Source organism: Phoca vitulina, unplaced genomic scaffold (assembly GCF_004348235.1).
Source record: "Phoca vitulina isolate PV1807 unplaced genomic scaffold, GSC_HSeal_1.0 scaffold10, whole genome shotgun sequence".
Taxonomy (NCBI): Eukaryota; Metazoa; Chordata; class Mammalia; order Carnivora; family Phocidae; genus Phoca; species Phoca vitulina.
This window is the reverse complement of record NW_022589713.1, coordinates 36,407,770-36,435,357: the sequence shown is the minus strand read 5'-3', so window position 1 is coordinate 36,435,357 and position 27,588 is coordinate 36,407,770. Positions and strand designations below refer to the sequence as shown.

The following is a 27,588-nucleotide window of genomic DNA, read 5'->3' as shown; positions in this document are numbered from 1 at the left end:
AGAGGTACAGGTCTGTGATTCAACAGTTTTACACAATTCACAGCGCTCACCATAGCACATACCTTCCCCAATGTCTATCACCCAGCGAGACTCCTTGTTCTTAAGAGATACATATTGAAGTATTTTGGGGTAAAATGTCATGACAACTGCAACTTTCAAAATACCCTAGAAAAACAAAACTATATTTTTATGTGGAAAGAGGGAGATAAAAGTGGCAAAAGATTAACAATTGGCAAATGGAAAGTGATGAATATAAAAGTATTCATTGTACAAATTTTCCAACTTGTTGGAAAGTTTCAAGTTTCTCAAGTGAAAATCTGAATGGGAGATTCTATGCTTAAAAAACAAACAACAACAACAACAAAAGGACTTCAAGAGAAAAATCCCTTCCTGATAAAGCAAGAAAGTTTTAGGAATACTCATTAGAGTATGGCTTATCTCCTCATATTGACACAGAATAGAAACCCAAGGTGAAATGAGAAGCAATTCTTAGAAATTGTATTTCATGTATGCCAGGACTACGAAAGGACTAGCACACTGACAGAAACACATGTGTAGCGTGGACCTGGTTTTAATTAGGCAGCATGGAGATCATGGCTTAGCCACTTGCAAATTATATAACCTCTCTACCCCATAGTCTTCTCAATTAAACATGGGGGTAATAATTTCTCTCTCAAAGGGGTTTCATGAGGATGAATTGAGATAGCACCTAGAAAAGCTTCCGTTATAGGATAAAATCTCCATGCGAGTTTATTATTACTTTCCCCTCTACCACTACTATTATTGTTACTATCCTCACCATCATCACCTTACACCTTGTCTTCTCTCTGCTAGGAGAGTGTAGGGCCAGAGTGTGACCCTATCCTTAATGCAATAAAGGGAATAACTACGATGGTGGACATCTACTGTGTGCAAAGCACTGGACCAAATACTGTACTTTGAAGATGGAGAGAAATTTTGTCCCAGGATGGATCATGCTCAGCGTTTCCTCATATCTATTTTGGATGATCTAGATGATGAGATTTGGGACTTTTGAGCTGATGCTATTTAGATGAAATTTTGGATTTCGACTTGATGTCATAATGGGTTGAGAGTTTGGGGGATGTTGGGATATGAATGAATATATTTTGCATGGGGGATGGATGTGAATCTTCCGGACCAGAAGGTAGATTGTAGTAGGCTGAAAAATGCTCCCCACTATCCCTCCCCACCCCCCACGCCCCCACAAGTATCTAGGTCCTAATCCCTGGTATCCATGGATATTACCTTTTATGGAAAAAGAGGCTTTGCAGATGTGATTAAGTTAGGGATCTTGAGATGGAGGGATCATCCTGGATTATCTGGGTGAACCCTAAATGTAATTACAAATGTCTTTATCAGAAGGAGCCAGAGGTGGAGTTGATATGGGAGAGAAGGCAATATGACTACCGAGGTAGAGATCAGAGGGATGTCGCTACAAGAAATGTGGGCAGCCCCCAGAAGCTGGAAACAGCAAGAAACAGCTGCTCCCTTAGAGCCTCTGAAGGAAATCGGCCCAGCTGACAAAGTGATTTGGGTCCAGCAAAATGACTTCAAACTTCCGGCTTCCAGAACTATAGAACATGTGTGTGTTGTTTCAAGCCACAAAGTTTGTCATAATTTTTTATAGTAGCCATAGGAAACTAACACTGTAGTAAGTAGAGACTAGAACACGGAGTCAGTTCTAGCTGACTCTCCATTACACTGGATTAAGGATTTTTGCTTCAACTAAAGACCTGGCTTAGCTCTGAGTTTCCTGGCAAAGAAAGAAGACAAAAATGTCAAATTACCAAAATGATTACTAACTAATACAGTGAAAGATGATTAGTAAGCAGAGAGAAACTTTTTCAAATTTCAGAATTTTTAAAAGATCCTGTGGAAGGGCTACCACACGATATAGTGGGCAAGATCTTTAACATTTCACTGATGGTGTATGTATATTCTGCTTTGGCTTTAGGCATCATGTAAGTCATTGCTCTGTGAAAGAATTCCTAAGCCATAGAAGGCTAAATTATCATATAGGAATGATGTTTACTAGAAATACATAATAAGATGGGGATGATTAGCATGTCTTTTATAGTGTGGGGGTCCACAGGGTGTATCATGCAAACAAAGTCACCTCTGACCATGACAAGCAGTGCTGGTAACAATTGTACTGGGACAAATGCTCAAACAGGAACCGTCCCAGACAAATGAGACACGCGGTTATCTTGCTTATAGGCAACATCCTTAAAAGTGAGGAGAGAGCCTAGTCAAATCTACAGTATGCCTTTTTAAAAGAATATGTCAATCCTTGACTGAGACTAAAACAGACTTTTTGTTCAAACTTCACATTCTTCCTAGACATCGACATAAATTATCTTCTGTGAACTATTAACTTATTACATTTACAAATAATATTATAAAACAGGTAAGTTTTATAAGTGACAAAGACTGCATAGAATTCAAACATCTAACAAATCAAATATTTTATTCTTCTAGGTAATTTTGTAATTGCCATTTTAGCATAGGTGACAATTTTGTTCCTTTTTTTAAGATTCTAAATTGTGATCCTCATTATTTTAATACCAGCTCCGTGCCCCAGTGAATGGAGTTATATATTAGATCTGTCCAAACATTATTCTATTGCTAGATATTTTGATTTTCTCCCATTTTTGCTAATAATTTATCATAAATAATGTGGAATTGAAATAAATGTTTTGAGTTGATACATTTTTCCCTTTTGGATCATTTCCTTAAGATAAATTCCTAGAGGTGGAATTGCTAGAGTCAATCTTCTCATCTGAATTCTGTTTATTGTCTACATCATTGAAAGGGCTAATTGCATAATGATGGGTAAGTCTTTAAATGGCTAAGAGTTGGTTGCTTCTGTTCACTTTGTATTGAATATGTGTCCATAGCATCAACGCCCAAATATGTAGAGTTGTTCCACGGGGCAAGTAGCAGCTTGAGGAGTCTGAGTCACCCTCTCCTGGTTTTAGTCATTGTGGATCTTAGTCATAGCGGCATCTGATAGGACCACTGGCTCAGTCCATTTGCTCCCTGGTGAGAACAGAGCAAACCAAAAAAGTAGAATACTGTATTTGGTCCAAAATTTGTATTTTAAAGAACCATTTATTTACAGCCCATATAACATTTTCTTGGCAATAGTCCACAGTTTTTCTTAAGTCACTGGGGGAAACAATGCCTTGCATGGTTTTTGGTTTTTGTTTCCCATTAAAAACATAACTGTGCAAAGATGTATGGATAAGAGTGTTTCTTCACTGGGGCATTGTTTGCTATAGCAGAAAATTTTTTAAAAAGAAGGAATTAAAAAAGTAACCAGAAATACTTCAAAAATCCACCACAAAAAATTGATTAAAAATAGTACATTAATACAAAAGAAAGAAGCAATCTACATATCCTGATAAAAAAAGGTGTCAAAGATATATTAGGTGAAAAGTGTACGTGTATGATCTCATCTGTGTAAAACAAAATAGAAAGATTTACACACACACACACACACACACACACAAACATGTATAATTAAGAAGTTAAAGGACAACAATAAAAAATGATAGTCTTATCCTCTAGGGGATGGTTATAGAGCTGAAAAAATGGAGAAGAATTTTTACTTTTTATCTTGTACCTTTTTCTACTATTGCCATTTTTTGCCATGAGCATGATCATAATGATAACTCGGTAATAAAGGGAGTGGCCAGTAGGCATTAACAGATAACCTCTTCTCTGTCAGGAGCTACAGGGATTACAAAAGTATGTGAGACATGGTGTCTCTTCTGACCAGGTAGTTACCATGGGCAATCATGTAAACTTTCTGAATCTCAGCAGAATGTACAGGAAACCTTATAGGCCTGAAGTTAGATAAAACCAGGTTTAACTCCCAGTTATGATACCAGCTAGGGAATCTTGGGCAAGCAGACTAACTGCCCAGTTTCCTCAACTATAAATGAAAAGACCCACCTATTTAACGGGTTTCTGATAATGCCTGGTTCTGATAGTACCCATCTCATAGCAGATGCTTGACAAATACTATTGATTCTGAAGACACTTTCAAAGGGATGAGAATCCAAGTTCAGATTTCCCATGGGTTCTGTGGAATACCAGGTATCTGAGAGTTCCAGCAAATGAGTATTCTGCAGTCACCTGAGTCTGAGAAATACCCTCTCGGAGAGTCACAATGGGCATCAGCTTGTGAGAGGTTCTGAGAAGTTACAGCAAAGTAATCTGTTAGCTCAGAACTTCCCAACATACTTGGTCCCCCCTGCCAAAGGCCTCCCCACACCCCATTATTTTTATAGCATAAACACCCACAGAATTTATTGGCTAAATTCAGATCTAATTAAACAATATTTAATTCTACCTCAATTGCTACTACTAATACACTATCACTTTACCCGAATATTTGGAGGGGTATATAGTGACAAGTTTTGCAAATGAGAATTCCATTTGTTCTTGATCCCTCTCATGCTGTATAATATTACTATAGAGAAAGAGTCAATGACAGCTAATGTCTATTATAGGCAGAGATGAAAAAATGAATAATCCATAACTATCACTAGGATGGTTTTATTTAATTAAAGAAGTAGCCTTTGTTAAAACTATTCATGCCTTTAAGTAAATGAGAATGAATGGGTTATTATTATCTTTGAATTATATACTCTCCTATTTCCTTATCCTCAGGCACCACCTTCATTTTTGATAAGATCATTGAATAACATGATCCTTAAAGACCTTGAAAACCTTATAGAGTGGTCAAAGAAAGGGCTTTGGAATTAGACATGCCTAAATTTGCTTAATCTTGTCATTCAACCACTTACTAGTTACGAATTAGAGCTAGTAACTTACTACTTATCAGTTTTTTTTTAGGTTACATAACACTGGACCTCAATTGTTTTCATCTATAAAATGAGCATGATAATACTTAATTTCATGTGCTGTGGTAGATTGTTTTCAAAAACAGTTTTTATTATTTCCCATCCTGTATTATCCATGTCCTTTTGCAAGGTAACCTTAAATTCCTCCCATCAAGAAGTGGAGTTTAGGGGCAGCTGGGTGGCTCAGTTGGTTAAGCGTCCAACTCTTGATTTTGGCTCAAGTCATGATCTCCAGGTTGTGAGATCAAGCCCCACGTCTGCGGAGTCTGTTTGACTCCCTCTGGCCTTCCCCTGACTCACACACACTCCCTCTATCTAAATAAAATAGGATAAGATAAGACAACGTAAGATAAGATAAAATAATTTCTAGGCTGGCCTTGGAATTTCCTTTGACCACAGATGAGGCAAAAGTGACATTATGCCAGTCCCATGCCTATGCCTCTCCAAGAGGCCACACATGCTCTTGCTTTTGCTCTTGGAACCCTGCCCCACCTCAAGTCACCTTGTGAACAATCCCTGCCTAGCCTGCTGGATGATAAGCAATCAGATAAAGGAGGGGAGGGGCAGTCGTCCTAGCTGGGTCACTCCAGCCTCCCGCGGGCCACACTTCCAGCATGCGATAAAGTCTCGCCTAGATCATCAGAGTCAACTACTGACCGGCAGCTGACCACAGACTCCTAAGTGAGCCCAGCCAAGACCAGAAAAACCATCCAGCTACCCATGAATTTGTGAGCAACATAAATGACACTGAGTTTGGGAGTGCTTGTTAGCTAGAAGTCAGCTGATACACATGACTATTTTAACAATTAAGAAAGTTAATATATTTATGTTTCTTATCATGACAACCGATTGGTATTTGTTTAATGTATATATACTAACAACTAATAGAAGAGTATGCTTCTTAATAAAAGTATCCTAGGGATATCATTCAAGAATGTTATAATTGCTCTAAGCTGAAGAACATCCGTAGTTACATTATCAATAGAAACCAAATTATGTAATTATATTTGCTGACTATGATAGTCAATCATATTCTAAATTGCTATGGTAACCTCCAAGTAGCCCAGAAAAACTAATACATAGATGGAAGATATCCATCTGATTCCTAGGTCAAATGTGAATAAGACATCTTCATATTGTTGGCTCACTTATTGCTAGTACCTGGCACAGCGACTAACATAGACTCAGTGCTCTATCAGTGCAGCCCAGTGGTTAGGAGCCAGGGCTCAGTCTGGATCCCAGTTCCTTCCTACAGTAACTTTGCCTTGCCTCTGTTTCCCCATCTGCAAATGAGGATAACAAGTATTTACTGCTTCTATTTGCAGGAAGGAAGAAGTGAAGTTATTTAGGTGAAGTACCTACATGGCACATAGTACACAATAAATGTTAGTTATATCTCTTTGTTGAGATTTTTGTTTTAAACATATTCCTGGATACAGAGCCTGTGTGGCAGTTCTGGGCATAAGTGAGTAGCCATCCTAGTGTTTGCTGGATCTCTCAGGCTCTCAGAAGCTCTCTATCCTGCAAACACAAAGGCAAACATCAAAGAGACAACTACAAAGAAAGCAAAGTTTCTAGAGATTCAGTGAAGAATTGAAATGTCATGTCTTAGCAATCGTGATGAAACAGAATTGAAATAAATAACATTTTATTAATTCAGGGGCTATAGCCGGCAGGTAGACACTCTGAGGTGCTCACCTGGTGTTTGGTCTTCAGAAGGTTCCCATGGAAAGGAACCCACTCTCGCATACACGGTCCTGAAGGGCAGAACCCTGAGGCTCCGCCTCCCCTGATTTCATTTTGGCCATTAACCTGTTAACGAGCCTACCCAGACCCGGGACCTCATAGACATTCTCACTGAATAATCTAGGCTGATGACTTGAGGCTGACACTGGACCCTGATTTCAATTGAAGGTGAACAGACCATTTATTTGCACTCAGATTACCCTTCCCTCTAGAACCTCAGGTTTTCCATTCCAGAACTGCTGTTTTATCAAAGCAAGTAGAATTGCTGCCCCTCCAATCTGTTAGCAGAAACTAAGTGGTGTATAAATCATCCCAATCTTCATGTAATTTGCCCCTGATTTCAGATTTAGATTCTTCATTCCGTGAAGCTCTCTAATGTACAGTTTCAAATTTCATCTTCTCAGTGACCACCTGGGGATCGTGGAAGATACAAATGTCCTCATTTATTTTACCCTGTGATACGTATTTTTTCAAAAAACAAACAAACAAAAAACTTAAGTCCTCCCTAAAGAAAAAGACAGAATGGAAAAACAAACCAGTATTTGTAGAACAATAAAGTCGTACAAAGAACTTGCCTGGATACTGTCGGTATGACAATAATTCTAACAGGAGGATCTTCAGACAGGCTGCCTCCGATTTATCTAATTATGCCAACAGATAAAAGAGGCAGCCCTTTACAGATCAATGGGTTGTATCTAGTCTAGAAATGTTCTTGCCTCTTCCTGTTCTCCACCTGAGCCCTTTATCTTTCCAGTTAAACATAAGCTTCTCTCAAATGTAAACAAACAAACAAAAACTCCACAAAACAAAACAAAACAAAAAAGGAAATCAGAACTGAGATCTATGGTTTTCTCTTTTCCATACTGTGTAGTTCATTGAAATTCCACAGGGAAATGTGTAGCCCTTAGTTGGCTTGATTTTTCTTTTGGGAATCACCCGGAAAAATTAACAGCTACCCAGGGACTGAGCTCTTGTCAACAACAAACCAAATAAAACTTTCCAAACTCATTTAATTGTCTGCAGGATGCAGTAAGGCTTCCCTTATCTCCTTGCTCAGACATCATATGCCAGTTCAAATAAAACTGAATTGGTATTTTCCATCCTAGCATTTACTCCATCTTGGTGAACCAACCAGCAAGGTTAAGATAAGTAAAAAGAAGTAAGAATCAGTCCAGGTGAAGCTAAGAAAGTCAAACAGAAAAGAGACAGCCATTCTCAGAAAAAGATAATATAAAATCCCATCCTGTCTCTTCTAAATGCTTGCACAATCAAAAAAAAAAAAAAAAAAAATAGGCCATCATAATATTGACATGCAGTCACAAATTTCCTTGCCTGCAGCATGGTTTCAGGAATTGTGACTAAACTGCAGTTGTATTAACCAATTCTTACACATGCTCGGCTCAAAAAATGTTTGGTCAGGAAAGAATGTATTATTTTTACCCAACCTGTTGCTTTTTGCTTTGCATGGAATCTCAGGATGTGATAACAGGAGGGGCGGTGAGGCTGGACTGGTCTCCCTGATTCCCTGATTTAGTAACACTTGGTCTAGGCATGAGCACACAGCCCCTTCACCCCCGCCCCTGGCATTCTTTTCCTTTTCTCTCTTTCCACTTCAGCAATTCCTCAAGTCACAGATGGAAGGGCTAGGTAGAGCAGAGCCAAACTCCCCTATGTGGTAGGCCTCTGGACCTTCTGAGTGTCTCAGCTATGGGCATCTCCAGAGCTTCCTTAGGGCCAACGACAGATGAGGTGTTCAGGACATGTTTGCTCAATGAAGGGCCGGATGGTTGAAAGCACACGTAAGCTTCTCAAGAACCTAAGCCCCTGATGCAGGGGGTTGGGTCGGGGGAGACTGGAGTCCTGGGGATGAGTCACCTTCCTCTTACCAGTGCAGACTTTCCCACTTATCTGCATGGCAGTCCATGTTGGAAATGGAGGGGGGAGAGAAAGAGCCACTAATTATGAGCTGCTTCTTATACAATCAGGTTCAGAATAAAAAAACAGAGCTTCTCAAACTGGGGACATGGAGAAGGCAGCATCCAATTCATAAAATCTGACATCTAACAAGACAAAGGAGGGTGAGTGACACCTGTGCTCCCCACAAGCCACCCAGAGATGACCATGGTCACAAGAGGCCATGGTCTGGGAGGGCTCGCCATTGTTGACCATGTAGGGATGGATCCTGGTGTCCCAGGTGCCCTGTCTTCGGGCCTGTGACACTGGCCTGGTCCATGATTTTCAGGAACACGTAGTCCAAACAGGAAGGTAAAATATTTATGGGGTGTGAGTGGCAGAAAGAGACTGACTACTCTGTACTAACTGGCTATTTCATTTGAAATGTGCAGCATTTCCCTCTTTGCCTCTACTTTGTCTCAGCTCTAGAAGGTAAGCCATCATCATCAACCCTGAGGGAGATGGAGCATCTGAGCATCTACAAGGCCTGCTTGTGGGCTGTTGCTGAGAACTCTCTGGAGTCCAGGAAAACAGGGTAGAGCTGCGGACACAGAGCACTGCACAGCTGCAGGAACAGCTGGTCCTCCTCCGATGCTGGGGAAACTGAGGCCTTGGTCACATGACATGCTGATTCTTCTGCTATCCACACTTCAGATTCTTGTCATTTGGGGGATCCAGCCAACCAAAATTATCCTGGCATGCCTTATTTAATTGTAGTTCATTTTGCCCTACTTCACAGATGCTGCCTTTTTTTTTTTTTTTTTTTTTTTACAAATTGCTGCCACCCTGAATCAAGAAAATCTACCAGTACCATTTTTCCCACGGCATTTGCTCACCTCGTGCCACTGTGTCACATTTTGGGAATTCTCAATATTTCAAACGTTTTCATTATCATTATACTTGTTATGGGGAACTGTGATCGGTGATTGCAACTCGCTGAAAGCTCCAATGATGGTTAGCATTTTTTTTAGCAATAAAGTCTTTTTTAATTAAGGTATGGACATTGTTTTGTAGACATAATGCTCCTGCACACTTAATAGACTACAATACAGTGTAGACATAACTTTTATATGCACTGGGACACCAAAAAATTTATTCGCCTCGCTTTGTTGCCCTGGTCTGGAATTGACCCTGCAATATCACAGAGGTTTGCCATTCTTGCCCTGCCATAGCCAGAACTAAGAGGGAGTCCTTGGAAAGTGTACTCCAGGGGGCACCTGAGTGGCTCAGTTGGTTAAGTGACTGCCTTCCACTCAGGACATGATCCTGGAATCCGGGATCGAGTCTGGGATCCAGTCCTGGGTCGAGTCCCGCATCGGGCTCCCTGCTCTGCGGGGAGTCTGTTTCTCCCTCTGACCCTTCCCCCTCTCATGTTCTCTCTCTCTCTCATTCTCTCTCTCTCAAATAAATAAAATCTTAAAAAAAAAATGTACTCCAGGAAATGATTGTGGGGGAGGGATGGGAACATGGGAACCGTCATTATTCTCTTCCGGTGCTGACAAATACACCCCCACTAAGCTGATCACCGCCCCCCCCCCCACTGCCACTTCCCCACAAAGAAGCAGGGAGTACTATTTCTTCTCCCTATTCTCTGCAGGCGAGTGCATTACTCCTTATCTGCTGACCAAAGAAGGACAGATGCCTGGGATTCTGGAAAGGGCTGTGGACAAATTTTTGAAGGGTCATCCCTTTTCTATTAACCTGTGGTCCTAAAACTTCCACGTTATGTCTTCCCAAGTGCACTCGTGGTACCTGAGCCTCTTTCTGAGATGACCGAGATGAAAGCTTCGATGGGGTGTCTTTGTAGTGTCAACAAAAACAAGGATCAGACAGAAATCTTTCCAGAGTCCACTTGTGGAGCGGCTCCTTGATCAGTGGCTCTGTTCAGTGGCCACATGAGATAAAGCCGTGGGAGGAGAAGGAACCAAAGCTAATTCTTGAGTCTTCAAGCTATGGATTATCTCAACCCCTGGATTCTCCCCCACTTCCATCTGCCTCCTAGGTCCTGGGTTATTTTCACTGCTCATTATCCCGAGCACCAGAGGGAAGGCAGAGGAAATGAAGGGAGATGAAATTCAAATGAATCGATTCTGCCACTTGTTAATAGCTTAACTCGCAAGTATACAAAGGGGAGGAGGCTGCAGCTCTTCTGTGGGTTTCAATTCTCTGTGCTATTCTGGTCCCTCGTGCTGCCAGGCAATATCGAGTGGGCTGTATGGAAATGATCTGTGGGATGAAAGAAGAAAGGAGGGGGGAACTGCCTCCAACGGTAGCTTCTTCGAATAAGAGGAAAAGGAATTATGTGCTCAGTGGCAGCATGCCACACAGAGTAGCCCAAATTTTATTAAACAAACTCATGTTTGGAAGCATCTTATCCCCTCAGAACTGGAGGAAAAGGGATGCTGAGACCATATTTAGAGCAATTATAATGCAGAGGATGCAATGATTGTCATAGCAGCAAAGAGAAAATGAGAAAGTATTCTTGAAAGATGATGCCAAGGACAGCGAAGGCAGAAACAAGCAAGGACCGTATCAAAACCTTAATGGACTGAAAGGGAAGAAAACCACAGTAAGACTTTTAAAAACCCACTGTCCCCAGCACGGAGAGGATGGCAGGAAGAGGAAGGAACTGTGTTGCAGAAGGCAATGCCCTTCTCTTTAAGCTTTGGGAATAGGAAGGAGCAGGACTATGGTCACCAATGTCCTATCCTGCTCTGTGGTGGGACTGGGAGGTGCCACCCAGATGCCCCTCTAATGAAGGGCTTGTCCCAGCTCCTGGGAGTGCTGGTGATAGAGAACTCCCCGTGGTCAGCCCCCTGGGGGCTTGTCTCTGTGGCAGAGTTTCGCTTTGCTCTTCAGGGACAGCCCACATCCAATGACCGAGCAATGTAGGAGGACAAAGGCCTGGCCTTCTCAGCTCTATCTGGGGCAGTTCCAAAGGGCCATTCTAGACTCAGAGCTGCCTGAGGGGCTGGCTGAGGTTGCTGTTGGGTGTGCATTATAGCTCAATTTCTCTCTCTCTCTAGTCCACCCCATCCCACTCACAAATGTGGATCTTCAGGGTATTTCTTAAGGAACCTCTCCCATACAGAATCCTACCTCCAGAGACTTCTGCCCTGGAAGCTCAACATGCAAGGGTCACTACTTTTTCCTCAGCCTGCCTGGCACTTAGAGCTGATCCGTTTCTCTGAGCTAAAGAGTTACTTTTATATATGAGGTTGGCGTATACAGGAAGAGAAGTTATGAAACACATCAAAGAAGAGACCCAGGTTGGAGAGGTAGGGGACGTCGGAGAGAACAAGACTATGAATGAGCCAAATGGGAGTAGAATAAAGAGACTGGCCTTCGAATTCAATGTTTAAAGAATCAGTTTTGAAATAACCACACAAAATACCGGGCACCAGGAAGTCACAATGACATCATTTAAGAAATGTGTATGGCTCCCATGTCAGGTCCAAGCCCTGGGAAGAGAACAGGGAAGGGGACAGCATGAGTTTACCTGAACAAGGCAAGAGGCAGAGTCTGCATGAATCCTATACCATAGCTGAGTCCATCAATGGGAAAGTAACCTTTTTTTTTTTTTTTTTTTTTTTTTTTGCTAAGCCTAAGAAAATAGTACCTCTTATTTGGGAGAATTATTGGCAATACAATCTCAGAGAATGCTTGCCACCAGATAAGATCATAACAGAGAGTCTGGACGAAATGACTGGCAGATCTGAACACACTTCCCCACTGAATGGCATTAGACACAGTCTTTGGACCCTCCATCTGAGAAGAATAAAGTAGGAAACAGCTCAGTGAGTGGAGATTCATGAAACCAAGGTCTTCCTGAATTGTCTTATAGGAATTTTTCGTCACTTGAACTGCCTGAGAAAATTAAGATACAGCCAAAAAATAGAATAATATAAAACAAGGTGGATACACACATACATACACATGCACACATATAAAGTCTACAAATCTTAATATTTAAAAAAAGTCAATTATAGAACAGGGTGTGTGGTAGTATAATTCCCTTTGAATCAGCAAAACCTTCTAGGGCATCAGGTACTACATCTGATAATTTCACAATTACTAGCTCACTTAACATGCATAACACTTTTTGAGGAATGTACTATTATTGTCCCCATTTGCCAGGTGAAGAAGTTGAAGAACAGCGAAGTTAATTAATTTGCCCAAGGTCACAGAGTGAGGAAAGGATAAAACCAGGATTTGAACCAAAATCTATGTTAACCACTACGTTGGGCTTTCTTTCATTTATCACGCCTGCATAAATAAAGAGCATATAGGGGTTAATTTAAAAAAATCTCTCTCTCTCACCAAACTGAAGCTGGACCTTGCCAAGAGGAATTATAGTGATAGCATCTATATGGGTTTATCATGTGTTTTGTGGAGATGTGGCTGCCATTTCACAGCTTCACAAAATTTTCAGGGCTCCTTCTTCTGGAAAGTGGTGGCACTGCACTTCTCCACCCTGTCTGAGGTTAGCCGTGGCCCTGTGATCGCTTTGACTAGTGAATTCTGAGCAGAATGTAGGTGAGTTTTCAGGCCTCCCTGCCTCCCACTTCCATATTCCGGCGTCAATGCAGACACCCTCCCTGACCTATGCTAGACACGTGGTGTGAGTGAGAAATAAACTTCTGTCCTTTTACCCCATTGAGATACAGGTTCATTACAGTTGCTTATCCTCCTTCCACAGATAAAGAAACTAAAGTTCAGAGAAGTCTCACGTCTTGTGCACAGTCACATACTAGTAAGATGGGAAGGACTTCGACAATCAGAGAGTCAGAGGCAGTATTATTTCAGAAAGGAAGACCAACTTTAGCAAAGTCAAGAAGGTAAAAATGTATATTTGAACAATTGCAAGTAGTCCATTTTTTTATTTTTGAACGGAGAGAGCTTCTGACTGGAGGAAAAGTAAAAATCAGAGTTCCAATTATCACGTGAATAATGAGTTCATTCTGAACATTAGACATGTTTACAGGAAGTCAGCAAGGGACCTGAAGCAAAGGACCAGAAACTAGCAGAGGAGAGACAGGAAAGTGTGAGCATAGATGCAGCTAATACTATCATCCAGGCCAGGACATCATCAAGATCTTCCTACAACCTGCCCAGTTCCTGACACTGCATGGTCCTTCCAATGCCACATAGACTGAGATTCTGACTTGATTTCCTGGGAACCACCTGGACCGACCAGTTCCATGCAATTGGCTTTCACCTTTGGTTCCTCTGCTGCCATCAGAAAATGCAAAGCCTTCACAGAGAGGGTTGGAACTTCCCTGACTTTGTTTTTAAGAAAAGCGGGGGGAGCTTCCAAGGGAATTGTTCATCCAGCCATGATCCTGACTGAATAATGAGCAAACCATCTAAATTGGCTGATTCACAAGCAGAAAGGGGAAAAGGCCACAGTGGACAATTCAGCCAGAAGGATCTTGAGGAAAATATTGAGAGGAACAAGCCCTGAGGACTAAGGGTCGGCCTCTGTCAGACGTCAGCATGCCTTACACTCAGGAAAGAGTCCCAAGAGCTGGCGCCACGGTTTGCCTGGCCAAGTGCTGTGAATTCAGAAGAGGTTTATTCACAAGAAATTCCGTTACAGGCGTCTCAGGAAAAGTGAGCGGCCCAGCTCTGCACAAAGAAGCAGAGGGATACAACATGGAAATGTGGAGAGGCTGCTCTCTTGAGCCAGAAGAACAGATAACTTTTGGGCTTGACAGACTAGCAGAAGTTGTCCTGCTTTCAGTAGGCAGTATCTCGGGGATGGAATCTGGGATTAGCTTCACTGCTGAGTCTCAGTCACTTGTGGGCCCACATTGTCACTGCCCTTCCATGTTGGGTGAGGCCTTTGAAAACTGCTGAGCTTTCATTCCTGATCTGCATTGTACAAGCCCTGGTGGGGCCCTGTCGTGAACCTCTCTGCTCCTGGGGGATCCAACTCCATGCATATCCTTGCCAAGCCCTTCTTCATTTCTCTAGACCTTGCTAGAGCTTCTGCTTAGTCCAAACCGATGGGGTCCCGGGAACTCTAATACTGCAACTGCTCGCATCTGGTTTGGAGATGCCAGCTGGGTCCTGTTGCAGCCTATGCCAAGCCAGTTTTTACCATGCCCCTAGAAGTGTGATCTGCCCTGCTGTCCCCTTCCCAGACGGGGTGCGGGAAGCCCCTTAGCTGCATTAGCTTCGCTTTCCTGGATCCCAACCTTTCCTCATCTCTTCCCATATCCGCAAGGCGCTCCTGAAATCCCCGCAGGCCTGGGAACTAAGCATGACTAGAATATAAAAGACCTCAGAATGGAGTTGCTCGGGTTTAACTGGCATAAAAGAATGCAGACAGAGTTGTTTTTGCGTGTCATTCTTAATACATGCTGCAGAATGCCTGTGCAGAGAAATATAGGGTGTAAATTAGGAAATCTCAGACGTTGCATTGTTTTGGGTAAACACAATGGAAACGTGAAATAGGAAATACAGAGCTAATTGATGTAGAAGAAGGAAAAACAGCCATCTTTTGATGCTAATATTCTGCGGGCGAATGTCACATGCACTGTGCAAGGGGAAAGGTAAACACCATCCCACTGGGGTAATAATGCCCCTGGTGTGAGAGCCCCGATGCGGAGACTGCACAGAGGTCCAGTGGTGCTTTGAAGTGAACAATGTCACCACCAAAAGGAGTGTTTGATTTTTCTCTAGGCTGGGGACTGTCTTTCCAGTGGCACTCGGCCAAGAAACATGTTTTTCCGTCTCAATGACAGGACTTCCTGGGGGTAAAGAAATAGCTCTGCCCACCAGGAACAAAAGCAAAAGAAATGTAGTAAAGGAGTAAACCAGATGACAAGAGAGCAACCAAAGAAGTTCTCTTCTTTAGGGGACAATGCGTGTGTGCTTGGCGGGTCTGGAGCCAAGGAGGAGAAAGAGAGAGTGAACTTGCGAGGCTGCAAGGGAAAGGTGACAATAAGGAAACACACGTTATGTGTCGAGGGGTCTCAATCCTAGGCAATGTGCAAGAAGGACAAGATAAGTGTGAAATAAATGGGCTGGACAAAGAGGAGATGCTGGTGACAGCCCCCTCAGCGAGTCCTGAGTGAGAAGGGCTTGGGGCTCACTGCATGAATTGGCTGTACTGTAAAATGGATCTGGTTAATGGCTAAATCTGGGAAACACACTGCACATAGCGATTTACTAAATGAATTATTTTGTTGATAAGCTTTGAATTCAAGAGCCTTTGCCCGTTTCAGAAATACTTTTACTCACACCAAGTTCATCAACCATCTGGTTGCTACTCTAGTGCCAGACGGTGATTGATGTTAATGAAAATATGCTGATAAGAATGATGATTGTAATTGTAGTCGCTGACATTTAGTTAGCCTTTACTTTGGACTATATGCTTTGTACACATCATATCATCCTATTTCACATGCAAAGCTACCCGGAAATGTGGGAGCCACTATGGTTCCGTTTTACAGATGAGGAAATCAAGGCTCCGAGAAGCGTGCTTGAGTCAGGTGCACAGTCTGGATTTTGACCCAGATCTGCCAATTCAAGAGTCTGAGCTCATAAACATTATGGGATCTCATCTCTTGCTGGGCAGAACTGATGGGGTTTATATCTATTCCTTCCTACTATACACTGTGAGGAAGAGTTTCATGCGCCACAAATATGTTCTCACACCTATATTTAATTCAGCTTTAGTTTTCAAGTAAGTTCCCCGTTACAACTACATATTCAATATTACCCTTTTATTAACCATAAAATCAACACCTATAGTTGTGTTCGTTAACACAGTTTAGTGGGATTCCAAAGGATTGATGTTAGATTACCTAAGGCTAAAAGAAATTCCATGAACACAAAAGAACAACAACAAAAGAAGGACAAGTAAATGCCAATGAGAACAGAAACTATATATTAATTATTTCACCTTCCAACCTTTCCCTACTGATTTCTTGCTCCCTCAAAGGCTTTTTTTTTTTTTTTTTTTTTAAAGCCTGACCTAGACCACAGTATTTAAATTGTCCCGTGTAGTATGTATGTGACAAAAATACACATTTGGGAGAAAAAACAGAAGAGTTTTTCTTTTCTCTGTCCAATGGTGCCTTTAGGTTTTAGCTTCCAAAAGAAAATCCTATGATTAATAACGAAATAGGAATGATAAAGCCCCCTTTCTGGATTAGGATACTTACCTGAAATATTTAGAAATCTGTGTTCTAAGATATACCAAGATAGGTCCCCTCTCTGGGCTGGACTATACTTTGATTCTTTTAACCACAATGAAACAAAAGATGTTGAGCCCAAGAGGGAGAAGCCAGCCATAGTTTCCTCTACCAATCCCAATGCCCAAACAATTTTTGCATATGACCCACAGGCTCTATGCATTCTGTTTGAAGGTGGGAGAAGGTCAATTGTTGGAGCAGTTCTGGGCTGCAGGGTGGGAACTACATGTTTGTGAGTTGGGGTGACATAGAAGCTTCAGGGAACTACAGAAGTGCCTCAGGTGTGACATTTCTGGGATAATCTTCCAGCAACTGGATAAGATAGAAAATCCTATTTCCTAGGCATTGGGAAATCTGTAGTCTCTGCCCATGGCATTAGACTTCATCCAGGGGAAATCCTATCAAAATCTTCTTTTGTTTCATTTGTGAAAGAAAGACATGGTCGATTCCTAAGTAGATTAACAAGGCCTATATTTCAAAAGTGCAACTTAGCAGGATTCCTAAACATAGAAACTTCATGAGAGTTTACCATATAATTTTTTTCCCTCCCTCAGAGAATATTTTTACTGGGAAAGTTCTTGAAACTTTGGGATAATCATCACAATTTATTGACACCTTTGGATTAACATAAGAAGGAAAATCTTTGATATGGCAAGAAGCAGGAGATTCAGCTTTTTATAGAAATTTGCCCAAGGATCTTCCACCAATTTCAGTTAATACTAAAGCTCTGTGCATTCATTTCTCAATAAAAAAAGAACAAGACAGGCTTAAATATCAAGCATATTTGACATTTCTTCTATAAAAACAAAGTTGTTTAAAAAGTTGTTTTATACAAAGTTGTATAAAAACAAAACTAGCTATCAACTGTTATTTTCAGCAAATTACTTTAAACTCTCTGTAACTCAGTTTCCTTATTTATAAAATGGGAACATTGAAAACTGCTGGGTTGGCTTATCTGCTTCCACAGTCTCATTCCACTATTCTCCATTGGACTCAGGTGGAATAATAAGGACAGGTGATCCAAGCCTGCAGGTGAAACGGAAGAGAATGTCATGCTGACCAAGTAACCTTTGATACTCTGGCAAAGGTAGTGCTCAGAACACCCTTCTCCTAAAATGGAAAAAAATAACTTGCAATGAGGGGCGCCTGGGTGGCTCAGTCGGTTAAGCTCTGCCTTCAGCTCAGGTCATAATCCCAGGGTCCTGGGATCGAGCCCCAAGTCGGGCTCCCTGCTCAGCAGGGAGCCTGCTTCTCCCTCTCCCTCTGTCGCTCCCCCTGCTTGTGCTCTCTCACTTGCTCTCTCTCAAATGAATAAAATCTTTAAAAAAAAATAACTTGCAATGAAATGGATCTTCAGGCAGCTATTCTCTTCTGCAGGCTGCCAAATATAATAACATGGTCATTACCTTTACTAATGTAATAATACATCCTTAAAGTTATTAAGTATGGACTTTCCTTCTGGATTGTGATGGGTAGGTGATAGACTGGTGTCTGGTTTCTAAATTCCAGTTTCTAAATCATTCATAAGGTATGACTTGTTTCTCTTCCATGTATCTGATTGGGGAAGGGTAGTGGTCAAGGAAGGGCCAGAGATTTCAAGTAAGAGGTCCTGGATGAGGATGCCAGGCACAACTTTGTGCCTCTTGAGTTGAGGGTGGAGAAGAGAATAAACCCGTAGAGGACAAGGATGCTGTAAGACCGTCCTGGAGGGAAAGAAGGTGACAAGGGAAACATACACTTTCTCGTTAGCACAGATGTCACTGCATCCTGGGACTCCAGACAAGTCTCCACAAAATGGACTGCTTGCCTTAGCAAATGGTAATGACATTCAGTCATTCAACAGCCATTTACTGGGGTCTGCTATGTCCCAGGCACCGATTAAAGAGCCATGGATGCAGAAATAAAGATAACAGAATGAGCCTCTGACCTCACGACAAGGACGACAGACTCCACGTGAGTGAGACGGACACCACCTCACCACCTCCCTATTCAACCATGAGTTCCTATGTCTCAGTCTTAGTGACAACAGGCGCCGTGGGGAGGAAGAAAGAGTTTGAGTCCAGGGTCGGCAGTGTGATTTTGGGCAGATGACTTAACCTTCCTAAAATTCCATGAATTTATTTTCAAATGAAAGCAAAACCATATGGACGCTAGTGTATCTTCTTTAGTCTCTACCTGTTAATTATAAATGAAATGCAGAGAGAAGCTACTTTCTTGTTCTGGCAAGAAAATCTTCAGGAGGACTGTCAATATAGGATGTTTAACACTATAGATATAGGATCCTTAACATTGTGTTACATTGTTATCTATCTAGCACACAGCCATCATTTCTTGGGGAGATTACCCACCATCTCATTTCACTGGCTACCCCAGGACTCTGAACTGTTCAAGAAGTTGTCTAGTCATGCTAGCACGATACCAAATGTGTAACCAGACTGTCACAGTGGGCACCATTTCCACGAGCAGTAGAAACAGAGTGAAAAGGATAAATAACTCTATAAATTGTTATCAAAATGCATTAAAGAACTAAAAAGCTCTTATGTTATTTTGACTCTTTGCCAAAGATGCAACACACGGAAATTGAAATTATGCAATTTGAAAGGGAGGAGGAGGAGGACTTAGGACAAGCAAAAGAGATTTTTTCCCCCTTGAAATGCAAAACAATACCTGGGAAAACACAGTTTATTTTTTTTTAAATACATAGAGTCAAGAAAATGTAAATCCCAGAATTCCGGCCAGTCTGCCTTTTTCTTATTTTATAGTTTCCTTGACCTTTAATAACTTTCTTAAAAATCAAAAAGAGCATGGAATGAGATCCTCAGGAGAACTCACTCAGAGGGAATTTACCTTAACTGCCCTGGGGTGAGAAGCAGATTCTCACCTTCCTCAGGTTCTCCCTTTTGCCTTTTACTGTGCAAGACTCCACCTCACTGGAAATCCAAAGGTGGGGAAAGGGGGTGGGTGGTGCCAGGAGGGCCGGGAAAGACCTGCATCCTGGTGTGGGGGAGGACAGCTTTGATGACCCTTGGCTTCCCCTGGCCTGTGGACCAGCAGCCCTGGCAGCACCTGCAAGATTCTTAGAAACACAGAATCTCGGACCCCACCCCAGACTTCCTGCATAAGGATCTACCCTTCACAAGGTCCAGGTGATTTTCTTGCCCTTGAAGGTGTGACTCGCCCTGCCTCGACCTCGCCTGAAGGCTGATGAAGGAGAGCACATGAGCACTGCATAGGGGCGGGTAGTGACCCATGGAAGAAATGAAGTGCAGGGACCCCCTTCTCTCCTGAATGCAGCTTTTTCACCACCTCCAGCCTTCCGTCACTCAATTTCATTTGCTCATGTGCTCATTCAACAAAGCAACAAAGCTCCTCTTTTCTTAGGAGCCTCCTAGGTGCCAGGCACTGTCCCTGCCCGCATTGAGGGTACAGCAGTGCACACAGCCAACCACGTCCCTGCCTTCATAAAGCTTCAGCGAGGGCGGAGGAGAGTAAGATGGACAGGAGGCAAACAAGTAAATAAACCATTTCATGCAGCAAGTGACGAGGGAGTAATAATAAAGCAGGATAAGAGAAGCATGTTGTGGTGGGATGGTGCTATTTTAGATAGGGGTTGGGAGAAGCCTCTCCAAGGAGGTAACTTTGGAGCAAAGAACTGACTGAAGTAAGGAAACCCATCTCTGAAGAGAGTGGGGGAACAGTGTTCCAGGCAGAAGGAACAGCATGTGCCAAGACCCTGAAATATCCTCAGCTTCTTTGAGGAAGAGTGAGAAGTCTAGCTTAGCTGAAGCAAAGTGAATAGGGGCACAGTGATAGAAATAGGTTTGGAGAGGTCAGCAGGGGCCAGACCCTGGAGGTCTTCAAAGACCACAATGGAGGAGGGGTTAGATTTTATTTTAAGCGTGATGAGAAGCCACTGGAGGATTGTGAGTAGAGAAGCAAGATTGTCTGGTTTATACATTGAAGAGATTAGTTGGCTGGTTGTGATCACACCAAGGCCACTGGCCATGACCTCTCCTGCAGAAACACCTACAACGCCACAGACTGTCCATCCCCAAGGGTTTTGTACCTCCTTGTTTAAGTATTTGATGACTGGGTCAAAAAGTGAATGAATAAGTGAGTGAAAGGTTCTGATTGCCCCAATTTGGGCTACCCTGAAGCAAATAATCCTATGCTATGCCATATTCATAAAGATCTTTCCTTGCCATATCTATTTTGATTTGCTGTAGGATAACAGACATATTGTCAGCAGAAAGCCCACCCAAATATTCCTGGAAGATCTGAGCTTTTTAGAGAATTCCAGATTTCCCTTTGTTTCTAATGGGAGATGGTGAAAAATACACATTTCTCTCAGAGGCAGAACTTACGAAAGAAATTCCTCCCAGGAAGGTCATCTCCCCTCCTTATCTCAAAGACTTTCATAGTAACCTTCAACAGAATGTGCATTGGGTATCAGGTGACCTTCAAAGTCATTTTTTTATCTCTGGTTCTGTGACCTTATGATTTTATGTTCTCTGATTTTCCAACCTTTCTTCCAGAATAAGCTTCAAGAATCAGCATCATGATTGGCATGTAGCTTTGAGGATTCCCTGGCTCTTAGGTGCAAAATCTGGTTCCTCAGACACCAACACTGACCAACCATCCTTACTTCTGCCAGACGTTCACAAGTTTCATCAAGAAGCCCTCTCTGGTGCCTTTGTATGTCCCTAAAACATTTTTCAAAAATCCTCATCTGGCCATTTATCACCTTGGTAGCTCAATTTTGGCTAACAATGAGAATGTGTTACATATGTACCTGTGTTTCTCTGGAATTATAGCACTACTGTCCTTACATGCTCTAAATAACCTCCACATTTTTATGGCATTGGCACAGGGATGCTTCCCGTGTTCCTCAACCAACTGGCCCACTACCCAATCTGCTTTGACTCACACAGACCATCCCTTCTTCACGTACAAACCCACTAGCTCCTCCAGAATGGGCCAGGATCACGGTGGAGGAGCCCGTCTCCTGGCAGTAGTGCTAGCTCCATGATAGGCCCATTACCAACCCCAACCACCCCCCACCATTGTGACCATTGCCCATCACTGGCCAAACCTCCCTCATATTTGCCTTCATGTGGAAGCTTATGGGAAGTGCAGTCTCTGCAGAACAGAGCACTGGGGGTTAAGTAGTCTCAAAATCAACCTATACACATTCCCACTTCCGCAGAGGAAAATATGGCTTCCTTGTGTGATGCCTTATTATTGCATAGTCCTACACAATTTTCAAAATGCTTCATGCACATTATTTTCTTTGATTGTTCAACATCCCTGTGAGTAAAGTAGACATAGTTTTGGGGCGCCTGGGTGGCTCAGTCGTTAAGCGTCTGCCTTCGGCTCAGGTCATGATCCCAGGGTCCTGGGATCGGGTCCCACATCGGGCTCCCTGCTCCGCAGGAAGCCTGCTTCTCCCTCTCCCACTCCCCCTGCTGTGTTCCTGCTCTCACTATGTCTCTTTCTGTCAAATAAATAAATAAAATCTTTAAAAAAAAAAAAAAAGTAGACATAGTTTTTATCTTCATTTTGCAGATGAGATTAATGACTCATCTTCACGACTAGTCAGTGATGGAGCTAGACTGAGAAGCCTGCTCTCTGACCCCTAGACTAGTGCCCTTTTCGTTCTACCATGACACCCCACCCAAGTTCTACTTTAGGCTGGGATTCTGAAGCCCAAACATCTCCATTTTATATGCCCATCCACTCAGTGCCTGCAAGGAAGCCAAGATTCCCACCTTCCAAAACCATGCTTCTAGACCAGTGCTCATGGATGTGCAAAATATAAACATGAAATAAACCAAGGATTGATATAGTGCTTCCACATTTTATCTTGCCAGCTACCACCATTATTTCATAAAAGAAGTGACATGTTCACCACCAAAATAGAAAGAAAACATTTTAGAATAAGAGTTATTCTTTCCTAAGAAACAACCATTAAATCATTTTATACCACTCCACTCTATTTTAAAAAATATAATTATATTTTCACATTTAAAATGCAGAAAAAATGAAAACAATTTTCCTTTAACTATATTTTATACGTAATGATTAATTGACACAGTTTGTCAATCCGAGTATGTCTCTCTAGATATATTCAACACTGCAAGGAAAACCAGTTATTTCAATTAGCTTCATTTCTATCAATACTATCAAACCCCCAGTTTCACATACTATTTGGTAGAAATGGAAATGACACTCACTAAGCCTTCTTCACACAGCTTGGAATATTCTGGGCAAACTGAAAGAAGCTGAGAATTAATTGTTTCTATGCCACTAGCCGCTTTTCTGACTCTCTCTCCCCCCAGAACTCCAGGAAGACAGTGGGTAGTTGGCAGGGTGTGCATCTGGCTGAAGGTAGCTAGCTCTGCAGGAAGGGGGCTGCGGCACCTAGAGCCACTGCTGAGACCCAGAGCTGACATAGGACTGACTCACAACTCTGTTGCAAATCATCTGACTGGGGTATCACAGGCACTTGCATTGCAGATCTGATTTTAAGAATCAGCGGTTGGGTATGTGCTATGGTGAGCGCTGTGAATTGTGTAAGACTGATGAGTCACAGACCTGTACCCCTGAAACAAACAACACATTATATGTTAATTAAAAAAAAATCACTGGTTGTATTTACATGCTATTCCTGAATGTCTCCATTTTATTTTAAGAAAATGACATACATTCCTACCTGTATGGTATCTATCTACATACACAGGTATCTTCCTATACGCAATAGAAATTAGGTGGGGGAAAACTCATAGGGAAGACATTTTATGAGAGTATAGAGAAAACATACGTCAAAGACTAGAAAACATCAAGAGAAGGATTTCTTGGGTTTTCTACTTGTGATACCCCAGGGTGTTTCCAATTACTTCAAGTCAAGGCATGGAGTGTCAACACAATAGCCCAATATAAAATGATGTTAAATCCATTTTAGATTATATTTAAGCACATCCTATTTGAGAGACAACCAGGAGGGATGATGAATAGGGTGTGAAACATGTTGACAGGTCAAACCTGGTGACTCTTCACTGAGAAAGAAAATGTGAGAGGAGTAGTTTGTAGGTTGGAGCAGATAAGGAAGGGGCAAGTTTGAACTCCTTTCTAGGAATGCTCAGTTTGATGTACCTGTGGGACTTTCAGGTTGTGAGATCTCATAGGTACTCATAATCCATTTAATCATCTAAAACTATTTGTTATATACAGGTGGCCCTTGAACAACACAGGGTTTAGGGGTACCAACCCCCCACCGTTGAAAATCTGTGTGTAGCTTTCAACTCCTCAAAAACTTTACGAATAGCCTAATGTTGACCAAAACCTTCACTGAGAATATAAACAGTTGATTAACACATATTTTGTATGTTCTATGTATTATACACTGAATTCTTATAATAAAGTTAGAGAAAAAAATGCTAAGAAAATCATAAGGAAGAAAAAGTACATTTACAGTACTGTACGGTATTTATCAAAAAAAATCCACATATAAGTGGACCTGTGCAGTTCAAATCCATGTTGTTCAAGGGTCAACTGTGCAATTAATGACTGGCAAACCCTGCCCTAGGTTCTAGGGACTAAAACAAGAACATGGGCTCTGCTTCCACAGAGAACCTACATTTTAACAGTAACAATTTCTGAAGTAACTGATAAAATGCTTTGACTATCTGAAAAAACTTGTTTTTAAATATATAATTCATTTGGAAATTTTAAAGAGCATCTTTTTTTTTTTTTTTTTAAGTTATCTCTACACCCAATGCAGGACTCAAACTCACAATCCCAAGATCAAGAGTCGTACACTCTACCAGCTAAGCCAGCCAGGTGCCCCATCTTCTTCTTTTTTTTTAAATAAGAAAACAGGAATAGAAGTCAAGTACTGTCACATTTGCATAATTGCAACATTTTACTTTTGTTATTTTGATCTGGATAAATTAGTCGAAAGCCTACATTTTATTTCAGTCCATTTAATTTCATCTTAATATTTTTCACATTCATGAATAAACGTGTTTGCTTTTGTCCTATGACAGTATGACAAAATATATTTACCAAATATTCATAGTTAACCTGTTGAATTGGATGGTGCAACCTCCCACAGGCTTCAAAAATACCCTCCATGAGTTAACTTTGGGAGATGGTGAAAGTCACAGCCATATTATTTATTTTTTTTAAGGATTTTATTTATTTACTTATTTAGAGAGAGATCAAGCAGGGGGAGAGGCAGAGGGAGAGGAAGAGAGAGAATCTCAAGCAGACTCTGTGCTGAGCATTGAGCCCAACACGGGGCTCAGTCCCGTGACCATGAGATCATGACCGGAGCTGAAATCAAGAGCCAGATGCTTAACCAACTGAGCCACCCAGGTGCCCCATAGCCATATTTCTAATAGTGCTCCATCATGAATCCACAAACTACCCCAACACAAACCTATCTTGTAAAATGCAGAGTATACTTGTTTCAGAAATTCAGGAGGTTTAAATGACTTCCATTAAATCACGGGATTAACTCAGTCCAAAATCTCATCAGCAGCAAACCTATTTATTTCTTTGTTACTTATTTATTGTTTGTTATTTATAATCTCCAGGAGGCCAGAAGATGAGATTGGGTCTCCTGCAGCCTACCAGCTCTCCAATGTGGTGCATGATCCACGGTTCATTTTCAGGAATGTGCTATAGCTGAATGTTTCTCTTTTATTTTAATGAAATGGCTTAACTTCCTACCTGTATGGTATCTATCTACCTATGCAGGTATCTTCTTCTATGTCATAGACACAGTAGAAGGCAAAACAGCCAGAGAGACCCAAGCCAGGAAGCAAGATTGAGGGCATAGCTTTTACCCCATCCTGTGCCGGGGGACTAGCTTCACTGGAATTCTCTTCTGTCTGGATTACATGCAATGGGTGTGGAACTGGCAAGCCCTCACTAGTAAGTGTCTCTATCCAACCCCTATCCCCACTGCACTGTCCCATTTTCTAAGACTCTCCCTCAAAATCTCCCTAAACAGCTGAGAAAACTTTAATAGAAGTACATTTTCATTGTACTGCAGCTCAACTCTGGTGCCATTTTTCTCTCCTTACCTACATATTTTGTAATAACCCCTTCAATATCATTGGGTTTTCATCTCACACAAAAGATATCTAAAGATGCAGCACTACAGTTGCTGCTTGAAATGAAAACCTTAGCATAAGAGAAATAAAAGACTGCATAAACTCAGTTTTAGATACTTCATGTTCTGATTTTTTAAGGATATGATTTCTATTTTAAAAAAGCAATCTATGAACACTTTAACTTTTCTTGATTTGACATTTGCACAAAAAATACTGCTCACCACTGCAACAGACCTTCTTTTGGGCTATTCAAGAGCGATCTCTAAGATTCATTTCATGTGGCAAAGTTTGCATTTGCTGAAGCTAGAACTGGAATTCCAAATGCTACAAAGCTGGGCAAGTGGAGTGAAACGTTAGAACAGTGAGTAAACCTAGCCTGCCACACAGTATTCTCATTTCATGTGCAGCCTTGCTGTTCCTCACAGTCATCTTGTAGAGGCACTGTGGTGAAAAATGATAAAGAATATTGTTAACTTTCCAAAGAGTGGCCCCTAAAAATAGTATGCTATGAAGTTTTTTCTGAATTAAGATGTTCAAAAAAGATTTGGATATATTCTATTCAAAATGGATTGATTTCAAAGATATGAAAAAGGAGAAAATATCAAATATGTTGAATGTAAAAATCTTAAGTAGCTACTAGTGCCGTGACTGTAATTTGAAGGCTAAGGTTTTAGCCTCTGATACATCAGATAATCTGATTTTGAGATAATGGATAATCAATTTGAGATTTTATGTCTAATAATAAAAATGTTAATACCAGGCTGACCAGGTTGGAGGCTGGGAGCAGAGACTCAGTATGAGCTGCCCATCCAGGAAACGCATGGTAAATCTAATGTTCTTTTTCAAAAGGCAGGTCGTCTTCCCAATGTAACCACCCAAGTGAAGGGTCTTCTTCTTCTTCTTTTTTAAGATTTTATTTATTTAGTTGAGAGAGCGAGAGAGAGAGAGAGCACGAGTGGAGTGAGAGGCAGAGGGAGAATTAGACTCTCCACTGAGCAGGGAGCCCGACCTAGGGCTCTAGGATCATGACCTGAGCCGAAGGCAGATGTTTAACCGACTGAGCCACCCAGGTCTTCTTTTTTTTTGATTCTTTACAGTTAACTGGACATTATGGGAAGACATTCCATATGCTTGTGTCACAACTTTTATTGAACAGCTAAGAACTCACCTTGCGACTGAACAATGAAAAGAAGAAATCAGGCTGACAACTGCATGGCGTGTTGCAACTGACTTATCACCACCTTTCTCCCTCAAAATTACTGACTGTGATTGCCGGGATATCATATAATTAAAAGCTGTGTTCCCTCTTCCTTGATATATCTTCAGCTTTGCCCTTTGAAAAATCAAGAATACTCTCTTCCAAATGCATTTTGTCTTCCAAAAAACTTACTCATTTTAAATTTAAGGATTCCATTTAAAAAGACTGACATTGCCATATCAATGTGTATGTATATATTGGATATTTTTATATTCAATATTTTTCCTGTAAATCCAAAAATATACATACACAGTTGTGTAACCAGAAAGCAAAGGTTTTTTTCGGGGGATGAACACCCCAGTTACTGGACAGCAATTTCTTTCAACTGGTTGAAGCTTAGAGCTGGGGGGAGGGGGTGTGCACAGAACACCATGTGTTTGAGAAGTCTATAAAATGAGTTTAACAATGAATCATTG

The 27,588-nt window shown here is 41.5% G+C and overlaps 1 protein-coding gene across 11 annotated transcripts in view; it reads right to left on the bottom strand.

The window, feature by feature from the left end:
• The window catches only part of LRRC3B (leucine rich repeat containing 3B), a 90,941-nt gene that overhangs the window by 12,733 nt on the left and 50,620 nt on the right, over positions 1-27,588 (bottom strand). The window contains exon 1 of one of the 11 annotated variants that reach the window (XM_032408822.1): positions 63-1,164. The exons of the other annotated variants lie outside the window; for them this stretch is intronic. The gene's annotated coding sequence lies outside the window, so the exon portion shown is untranslated. Of the gene's footprint in view, positions 1-62; positions 1,165-27,588 lie in introns of those variants that run through there. 11 annotated transcript variants of the gene reach the window in all.